The sequence below is a fragment of the Chiloscyllium plagiosum genome, chromosome 11, assembly GCF_004010195.1.
Source record: "Chiloscyllium plagiosum isolate BGI_BamShark_2017 chromosome 11, ASM401019v2, whole genome shotgun sequence".
In the NCBI taxonomy this organism is placed as follows: domain Eukaryota; kingdom Metazoa; phylum Chordata; class Chondrichthyes; order Orectolobiformes; family Hemiscylliidae; genus Chiloscyllium; species Chiloscyllium plagiosum.
In genome coordinates, this window is record NC_057720.1 from 33,684,904 (window position 1) to 33,694,639 (window position 9,736).

Here is a 9,736-nt window from a genome sequence, read left to right on the forward strand (position 1 = left end):
TGCCAGAGGATGTGGTGGAGGCTGGTACATTTGCAACATTTAAGAGGCACTTGGATGGGTATATGAATAGGAAGGGTTTGGAGGGATATGGGCCAGGTGCTGGCAGGTGGGAGTAGATTGGGTTGGGATATCTGGTCGGCATGGACAGGTTGGACCGAAGGGTCTGTTTCCATGCTGTACATCTCTATGACTCTATGACTCTATAAGAGTTAGGTGGATGGAATATTATATATTTGTAGATGTTTTAGTGGGGTTTGGAAAGAGGTATGGCAAGCTGAGGTGAAAATCAAATTTGCTGAACATTAGTAATTGCTTGAAGTTGAACCAAAGGGAAGGTACCATGGCAAGGGACCAGGATAGGGCTTGAGTGTAGGACAGTAAATCTCTGAGGATTTCAAAGAAGAGGTGTTAGTGCTGGAGTTCTTTGGGTTACTTGGAGGCAACACAGCCAATAGCTTGTTAGCACCAGGCCTCTGCTGCCACCCAGACAGTTTTGATGAGGCAGATGGTGGAAAACATTACAAAGGCAAGAGTTTCAACCAGAAGGAAAGTGCCACATGTGAGGAAAACTTTGATCAAAGCATGGATATTTTCATTCTTTGCACATCTACGTATGGATGTTACGTATCTCCATCTATCCATACCTATTTCATCAACAGCTACAATGTAACTAAATCATTATTTTCTGTAGATATTCTACTGAACCGATCGAGATGCAAGGTAATTGTCCTCAACAAGTGTCATACCAAACTTGAAACATTAACTGGGTTTTTCTCTCACAGACCTGCGGAGGTTCACCTGCATTTTCTGCTTTTATTTCAGATTTCCACTGTCTACGGTAGTTTGTTTTTGTTAGATGCAAATTAACTCTAATTGAATGCCCTTCAAATGTGAGAGATACACTGGGCATGAATGGTTTGATGATTTTGCTTTTAATGGAGTTGTGCTATCTTTGAGAATATTCTTCCAGTCGGGACAAATGCAGCCTTGTGTTCAGTGGTCAGTGACCTGTGCCCACTTGCCTGATTTTCCTGAAGGTGGCCAATGAAGAGACCACGTTGAGGAGCACATAAGGAGAGTGTATGGATTCCTGAGGCTGCAGATCAAATCAGCCTAAGCAGCTACTGGCAGTATAGCTAATTCCCTTTAGGGAAAGAAATCTACCATCTTTATTTGGTTTGGTCAGACTCATAGCAATATGGTTGCCTCTTGGGGATGAGTCTTGCGAGTGATATCCCTTGAGTTAATACAAAATAAGCAAATGATGCATTGTAGTCGAATCTTAAATAACTTTCATTTCATATAAGTGATTGTATCTAGATTTGTTCTGGATATTTTACCTCATGTGGAAGATAATTAGCTACCTATTATCCTGCAGGGTACAGGGCATCTCGCTGTGGTGGTCATCTGGCTGGTCATGAGAGGGTGTCCGCCATGCAGAGATTAGCACTCCATTGGAGGCTCTTCTGAGGACAGGAAAATCCCAATGGAGTCCTCCCCACAGCATAGTTAGCCTCCTAATTGCTACTAATTAACTAGCTCGATGAGTCGCCTTTGCCTGTGTTAGGCTACCTGTGACACGATTCCCTGGAAACCAGTGTCAGGTCAGCAACCCAGTATGGATTATTCCCATTCTTGGTCTGAATGCCTTATTATTTTTCTGATGTTTTATTTTTACTCAGCCAGTGTTTTGTATTGCTGTCAATTCTGATTGCTTGAACCGCATCCCACAAATAGTGATGTTCTATCATTAATTCCAGGTACTGGTAATTGAAGTGGTCACACTGAGTTCCTAGCTGATGTTTCTTGGCATTGGTTATATTCTTACAATTATCTTCTGTTGTTTGCTTCTTCCTACTACTTTTTTGGCTTATTGAATCACTCTTCATATTTGTTTTCAGTTGTTCGTCAGTTGTGCAGTTGATTACTATTCAGGTCAACTAAGACATTCGAAACGCACCTGAATGCAATCATTAATAAGATATATAAGGTCAGGACTTGACCCTCAACAAGAGTTGCAATTAACTACCATTAACCCACCTATGCTGTACAATAATGAAATCACCAATGTGATGTCTCTGTTAAATCCAGTTCCCGGAATAATTTAAGGAATGGTGAATACCTGTCTTGGGTCTGAATCGCCATTAATGTTAGAAATCCAAATTCCAATCTCAGATGTCCATTTGGGTGAAGATAATTAGGTGGAAGTCCTAATACTGTAACTATCACCTGACCCTGCAGTCAGTGCAATACATTTATTGTAATCTTTGTTGCAGGCTTTATATATAATGTTGCATTAAACTATTTCAGTTTGTCATACATTAAACATTCAAATGATATTAATAACAATCAATATATATTTGGTAACAGCTTTAGTAATTGTTTTTAACTTGTTGGTTTTCTCCTAACTTTCCGGATGTCCTCCAGGAGTTTCATGACATGTCCGACTGCTTTCATTGTGAGTTCTGCTTCCCACAGATCGATAAGTTAAAAATGAATGAAATGGGTTTAGAGGTACAAACCAAACAGAGTGCTCGAGGCTTGCTTTCCTGACCCTTCAAAATGCCAGGAGGGACGGCAAGGTCACCCTCTCAGAGTGAGAGAGCGAGAACTCGAGAGAGAGGGTGAAAGAATCAAAAGTGGTGAGGTCAAGCCACTGACTTGGAGTTTTGATAGCACAGAATGCTTAGCTCCTTTTATAAGTGGCCGATGTAAAAGATGGAGCTGCCGATTATTACACGCAATCAGGGTCAGAGTCCAGACATGCATGCCAGGAGAAGGCCATATGTGCCACTGAGAATGCAAGTCTAGGTCATCCCAGGGTGTAGGGCTATCAGCTGGCAATATTGTCTAGATTAGAGTGATGCTGGAAAAGCACAGCAGGTCAGGCAGCATCCAAGGAGCTGTCTTCCCAGGCCCTAGTGATTTCCCTGCTCTGCCTCCTTCTCCCTTTCCTCCAATTATACCTTAGTACATGTTTGGGAAAATAGAAGTTACCTCAAACCAATCACTGGCAGCACAGTCTGGGACCCATGGTAGCTGAATGCTAAATGATTTTCAATCACCTCTACTCCTATGTCATGTGAAAATCTGCACATACAATCAGTGCGACATGTTGCCTAATGTAAGCCTTTCTTTGAGAGTCTTAGTGACTGCAGTCATTGATAACTGGTCTGGTTTCCATTATATTTTGGTGTTTAATTCTTTGGTTTTATGGCTTATAATGGGGAAGAAAGCTATCAACTGCAGGGAGCTATCAGTGGAATGGTCAGATGAACAGAAGTGGCAAATAGCATTCCATCTGGAGAAGTGTGAAGTAGTGAATTTGAGAAGGCCACACAGGTCAAAGTAATACATAACAACAAATGATAGGTGCTAAAAAGTGTCGAGGAACAAAGTGACTGTGGTGTTCATGTCCATAGATTCCTAAAGGTAATAGGACAAGTAGATAAAATGGGAAAGAACATATACCAATCCATCAGGCATGATATTCCGACTTGGGTCATGTAGATAATTAACAGACTTTGGGATCCAGGAGATTAATTACTCATTCCATAATCCCCAGTCTTGCATCTGCCCTTGTAATCACAATGTTTGTGGCCTTGGACAGAGGAGGGAGGAGGTAAATGGGAAGGTGCCTTGCGGGGTGGGAGGGGGGGAAACAAGGAAATGAGCAAGTGTTCGGAGTGATGGAGGAGTAGGCTATGGAAGGATAGATCCCTGTGAACGCTGACAGGGGAAGAGAGGGGAAGATGGATTTGCTTGTGGAAGTTGACTGCAGATGACTGAAATGATGCGATCTTTTGAATGCAGAGGCTAGTGGGAAGAAAGTAAGGGCAAGAGGAATCCTGTCCTTGTTCGAGGAGGAAGGGTTTCGGGGGGGTGGTAGGGTGGGGCAGTTGTGTGGGAAATAATTTGGATGCAGCTGAGGGCCCTGTCAATCACGGGTAATGGGTGGGTGGGTGGGGAAACAATCCTTGTTTGAGGAAAATGGGGACTTGGCCTGTGGAAGGTGGCATCACGCGATGAAACAAAGGGATCGGTTAAAGTATGTCTGCTTTAATGCAAGGAGTGTCCGGAATAAGAGTGATGAACTTAGAGCATGGATCAGTACTTAGAGCATGGATCAGTACTTGGGGCTACGATGTTGTGTACAATAACGGAGACGTGGGTTTCACAAGGGCAGAGATGGTTGTTTGATGTTCCAGGGTTTAGAATGTTTAAAAAGAACAGGGAGGGTGGAAAAAGAGGAGGGGGTGTAGCATTGTTAATCAGAGAGTGCATCGCAGCTACAGAAGGGAAGGTTGTTGAGGAAGGTTTGTCTACTGAGTCAGTATGGGTGGAAGGGAACAGCAAGGGAACAGCCATCGCATTGGGGGTTTTCTACAGACCTCCTAATAGCAGTAGAGAGATTGAAGATCTCGTGGGCAGGCAGATTCTGAAAAAATGCAGAAGTAACAGGGTTGTTGTTATGAGTGATTTCAACTTTCCCAATATCGACTGGAACCTCCTAAGTGCAGAAGGTTTGGATGGAGCCGTTTTTGTCAGGTGTGTTCAGGAGGGCTTCCTTACTCAGTATGTAGACAGACCGATGAGGGGAGAGGCCATTTTGGATTTGGTGCTCGGCAACGAGCGAGGATAGTTGTCAGATCTCGCGGTGGAAGAGCACATCGGTGAAAGTGATCACAACTGCCTCACATTTAGCATAGCCTTGGTGAGTGAAAGGAGCAGTCACCGAGGGAAGATATTTAATTGGGGAAAAGGAAATTATGACGCTATCAGACAGGGGTTGGGAAGCACAGACTGGGAGCAATTGTTCCACAGAAAGGGCACAGCAGACTTATGGAGATTATTTAAGGAGCAGTTGTTGTGAATGATGCACAAATTTGTTCCTCTGAGACAGGTAAGAGGGGGGTAAGATTAAGGAACCTTGGATGACGAGAACAGAGGAGCTTCTCGTCAAAAGGAAGAAGGCAGCTTACGTAAGGTGGAGGAAGCAAGGCTCTTGCACAGCTTTAGAGGATTACAGGCTTGCTAGAAAGGAGCTCAGAAATGGACTGAGGAGAGCCAGGAGGGGGCACAAAAAAGGTTTAGCAGGAAGGATTAGGGAGAACTCAAAGGCATTTTACTCATACGTGAGGAATAAGAGAATGATCAGGGAGAAGGTAGGGCCGTTCAGGGATAGCGGAGGGAACTTGTGTGTGGGGTCTGAGCAGAAAGGGGAAGCCCTAAGTGAGTTTTTTGCTTTGGTTTTCACCAAGGAAAGGGAATTTGTTGTAAATGAAAACTTAGAGAAGCTGGGATACAGTCTTGACCAGATGAAGATTAATGAAGATCATGTGCTAGAAATTTTGGAAAACATTAAGATTGATAAGTCCCCAGGGCCAGACCAGATTTATCCGAGGCTGCTCCGGGAAGTGAGAAAGGAGGTTGCTAAGCCGCTGGTGAGAATATTTGCCTCCTCACTCTCCACGGGAGTCATACCGGAGGATTGGAAGGAGGCAAATGTTATTCCACTTTTCAAGAAGGGTAATGAGGAAATCCCTAGCAATTACAGACCAGTCAGTCTCACATCTGTGGTCAGCAACGTTGTGGAAAGAATTCTGAGGGATAGGATTTATGACTATTTGATAAAGCATAATGTGATTAAAGGCAGTCAGAGTGGCTTTGTGAGGGGCAGGTCATGCCTCACAAATCTTATTGAGTTCTTTGAGGAGGTGTCAAGACAGGTCGACGACGGTCGAACAGTGGATGTGGTGTATATGGAGTTCAGCGCATTTGATAGGGTTCCCCAATTAGGCTCATTCATAAAGTCAGGAAGTATGGGATAGGGGGAGATTTGTCTACCTGAATTCAGAATTGGCTGGCTGACAGAAAGTGGTTGTAGATGGAAAATATTCTTCCTGGAGGACAGTATTGAGTGGGGTCCCACAGGGCTCTGTTCTTGGGCCCCTGCTCTTTGTAGTTTTTATAAATGACTTGGATGAGGAAGTTGAAGGGTGGGTTAGTAAATTTGCAGATGACACGAAGGTTGGAGGTGCTGTCGATAGTAGAGAGGGCTACTGCAGGCTGTAGCACGAAATAGACAGGATGCAGAGCTGGACTGAGAAATGGCAGATGGAGTTCAACCTGGATAAATGCAAAGTGATGCACTTTGGAAGGTCGAACTCGAATGCTGAATATAGGATTAAAGACAGGATTCTTGGCAGTGTGGAGGAACAGAGGGATCTGGGTGTGCAAGTACATAGATCCCTCACAGTTGGCACCCAAGTGGATAGGGTTGTTAAGAAAGCATATGGTGTTTTGGCTTTCATTAACAAGGGTATCGAGTTTAAGAGCCATGAGTTTTTGCTGCAACTCTGCAAGTCCCTGGTGAGACCAAACTTGGCATATTGTGTCCAGTTCTGGTTGCCCTACTATTGGAAAGATGTGGAGGCTTTGGAGAGGGTGCAAAGAAGGTTTACCAGGATGCTGCCTGGAGGACTTGCCTTATGAAGGAAAGTTGAATAAGCTCAGACTTTTCTCTCTGGAGAGAAGGAGGAAGAGAGGAGACCTGATCGAGGTGTACAAAATAATGAGAGGAATAGATAGAGCCAATAGCAAGAGACTTTTCCCCAGGGCAGGATTGACTGGTACAAGAAGTCATAATTTAAAGATATTAGGAGGAAGGTATAACGGAGACGTCAGAGGTAGGTTCTTTACACAGAGAGTTGTGAATGCATGGAATGCGTTGCCAGTTGAGGTGGTGGAAGTGAAGTCATCGGGGACATTTAAGCGACTGCTGGACATGCGCATGGATAGCAGTGAGTTGAGGGGTGCGTAGGTTAAGTTACTATCTTTTACATTAGGATTAAGTCTCGGCACAACATTGTGAGCCTAAGGGCCTGTTCTGTGCTGTACATTTCTATGTTCTATGTTCTACCATCAGAACAGATTAAATAAACATAGTGAAACTGGGAGAATGCAGTGGAATCTTGCAGGAAGCATGATGTAAGAAAGGTTGTCAGGGTAGTAGTGGGCGTTAGTGGGTTCATAGCGAATATTGTTGGACAACCTTTCCCAGAAATGGAAATTGGGGAAGGGAAGGGTTGGGAAGAGACCGAGATTGACCAGTTAAAAATGAAGGCAGAATGGAAATTACAAATAAAACCGATTAACTTTTCCAATTCCGGATGAGAAAGAAATAACACCAAAGACATAATTGATGTATTTAAGAAAGCATTTCTTTCAATCTGCTGTACTGTATTCACTGTTCACAAATTTGGTCTCCTCTACCTGGTGAGACCAAATGCAGACTGGGTAACCACTTTATGGAACACCTCAGGTCCATTCGCAAGAATGACACTGAATGTTTTGTTGTTTCAGTAACCATCTTGCTACAGGTTAACATTTCTGACTGGGGCTGGCTCCAGTGTCCCAGCAGCGCCCAATCTGGAGGAACAGCACCTAATTTTCCACCTTACAGTCTTCAGGCCTCAACACTGAATTGAATTGCTTCAGACATGAAGAATGTCCTCCATTTTCATTATCCCCAGGTGTCCTGTTTGGGTTTTCTCTCCTCAAAGCTGACATTTTCTACTATTCACACTTAGTATTGCCACCAGTTTTGCACTTATACCCCTCCTCTGCCACCATTAACACTCTCTCTTGACTTTTACTCTGGGCACTGTCACCAACTGTTCTACTCACTCCTCCCGACCTTTGTCAACAGCCCTCAAGCCTTCACATTCCAGCTCCCCACCGTTCCAGACAAGAGTCACATCAGACCTACACGTTAACTCGGTTTGTGTCTCCACAGAAGCTGCCCGATCTACTGGGTTTCTCCAGCAATTTCTGTTTTTATTTCCATTTTCCAACATCTGCAGTCATTTGCTTTAATTGAAGCTGATACTGGCAGCATAACCATCTTCTGTGCTGCGAATTTCTATGACGTTCTGCTTCTAGATACGTAACGCAGCTACTTAATGAAAGGCACCATTTATTTAAATTAAAATTGCAGCAGTTCAGAATTTTTTGACTTGGTTTAATCCATTTGTTCTGATGAATTGTGAGGATTAAAGGAATTTTGTTGCAGTTAATAAGTCAGTGGTGAGTGAAGATTAGTTTAACGTGGATGTTGCAGCAACAGTTTTAATCATTCTGTTCTTTCACATCATAACAACAGTCAGCCTAATTGCTTCAATAAGTTGGGGTGGTACGGTGGCTCAGTGCTTGGTACTGCTACCTCATAGCACCAGGGACCTGGGTTCAATATCACCCTTGACCGACTATGTAGAGTTAGTACGTTCTCTCCATGTCAGCATGGGGTGCAAATTAGGTGGATTGGCCAAGCTAAATTGTCCGTACTGCCCAGGGATGTGCAAACCAGGTGGACTCACCATGGGGAATGATCAAGGGGTAGGTCTACGTGGGATACTCTTTGGAGGATCGGTGTGGACTCGATGGGCTGAGTGACCAACTTCCAAACTCTAGTAATTCCATGTACTAACTTCATCAGCACTTGCTGTCTCAACAAAATATTCTTGGAAAATGTCACCTGGGACAAATATAATGAGATGCTGTAATTCCTGATGATTTCCTAATGCTGACAATAGCTCAGTAAAGATATCATATGGTATAATTAAAAATCACTGATACTTTAAAGGAAATGAAGTCTTTTTAATCTATGCCCTGCATTCACATCTGCTTGGGAAGATTTAAACTAGTCAGGTGGGGGGTGGGACCCAGGGAGATAGCGAGGAAAGAGATTGATCTGAAACTGGTACAGCTGAGAACACAAGTGAATCAAACAGTCAGGGCAGGCAGGGACAAGGTAAGACTAGTAAATTAAACTGCATTTATTTCAATGCAAGGGGTCTGGCAGGGAAGGCAGATGAACTCAGGGCATGGTTAGGAACATGGGACTGGGATATCATAGCAATTACAGAAACATGGCTCAGGGATGGGCAGCTTAATGTTCCAGGATACAAATGCTACAGGAGGATAGAAAGGGAGGCAAAAGAGGAGGGGGAGTGGCATTTTTGATAAGGGAAAGCATTACAGCTGGGCTGAGGGAGGATATTCCCGGAAATACATCCAAGGAAGTTATTTGGGTGGAACTGAGAAATAAGAAAGGGATGTTCACCTTATTGGGATTGTATTATAGACCCCCCCCAGTAGTCAGAGGGAAATTGAGAAACAAAGTTGTAAGGAGATCTCAGCTATCTGTAAGAATAATAGGACAGTTATGGTAGGGGATTTTAACTTTCCAAACATCGAGTGGGACTGCCATAGTGTTAAAGGTTTAGATGGAGAGGAATTTCTTAAATGTGTACAAGACAATTTTCTGATTCAGTATGTGGATGTACCTACTAGAAAAGGTGCAAACCTTGACCTACTCTTGGGGAACTAAGGCAGGGCAGGTGACTGAGGTGTCAGTGGCGGAGCACTTTGGGACCAGCAACCATAATTCTATTTGTTTTAAATTAGTGATGGAAAAGGATAGACCAGATCTAAAAGTTGAAGTTCTAAATTGGAGAAAGGCCAATTTTGACAGTATTAGGCAAGAACTTTCAAAAGCTGATTGAGGGCAGATGTTCGCAGGTAAAGGGACGGCTGGAAAATGGGAAGCCTTCAGAAATGAGATAACAAGAATCCAGAGAAAGTATATTCCTGTCAGGGTGAAAGGGAAGGCTGGTAGGTATAGGGAATGATGGATGACTAAAGAAATTGAGGGCTTGGTTAAGAAAAAGAAGGA

At 43.5% G+C, this 9,736-nt stretch overlaps 1 protein-coding gene across 5 annotated transcripts in view; it reads left to right on the top strand.

The window, feature by feature from the left end:
• Positions 1–9,736, top strand: part of b4galt2 (UDP-Gal:betaGlcNAc beta 1,4- galactosyltransferase, polypeptide 2) — a 489,610-nt gene that overhangs the window by 118,112 nt on the left and 361,762 nt on the right. The window lies entirely within an intron of this gene.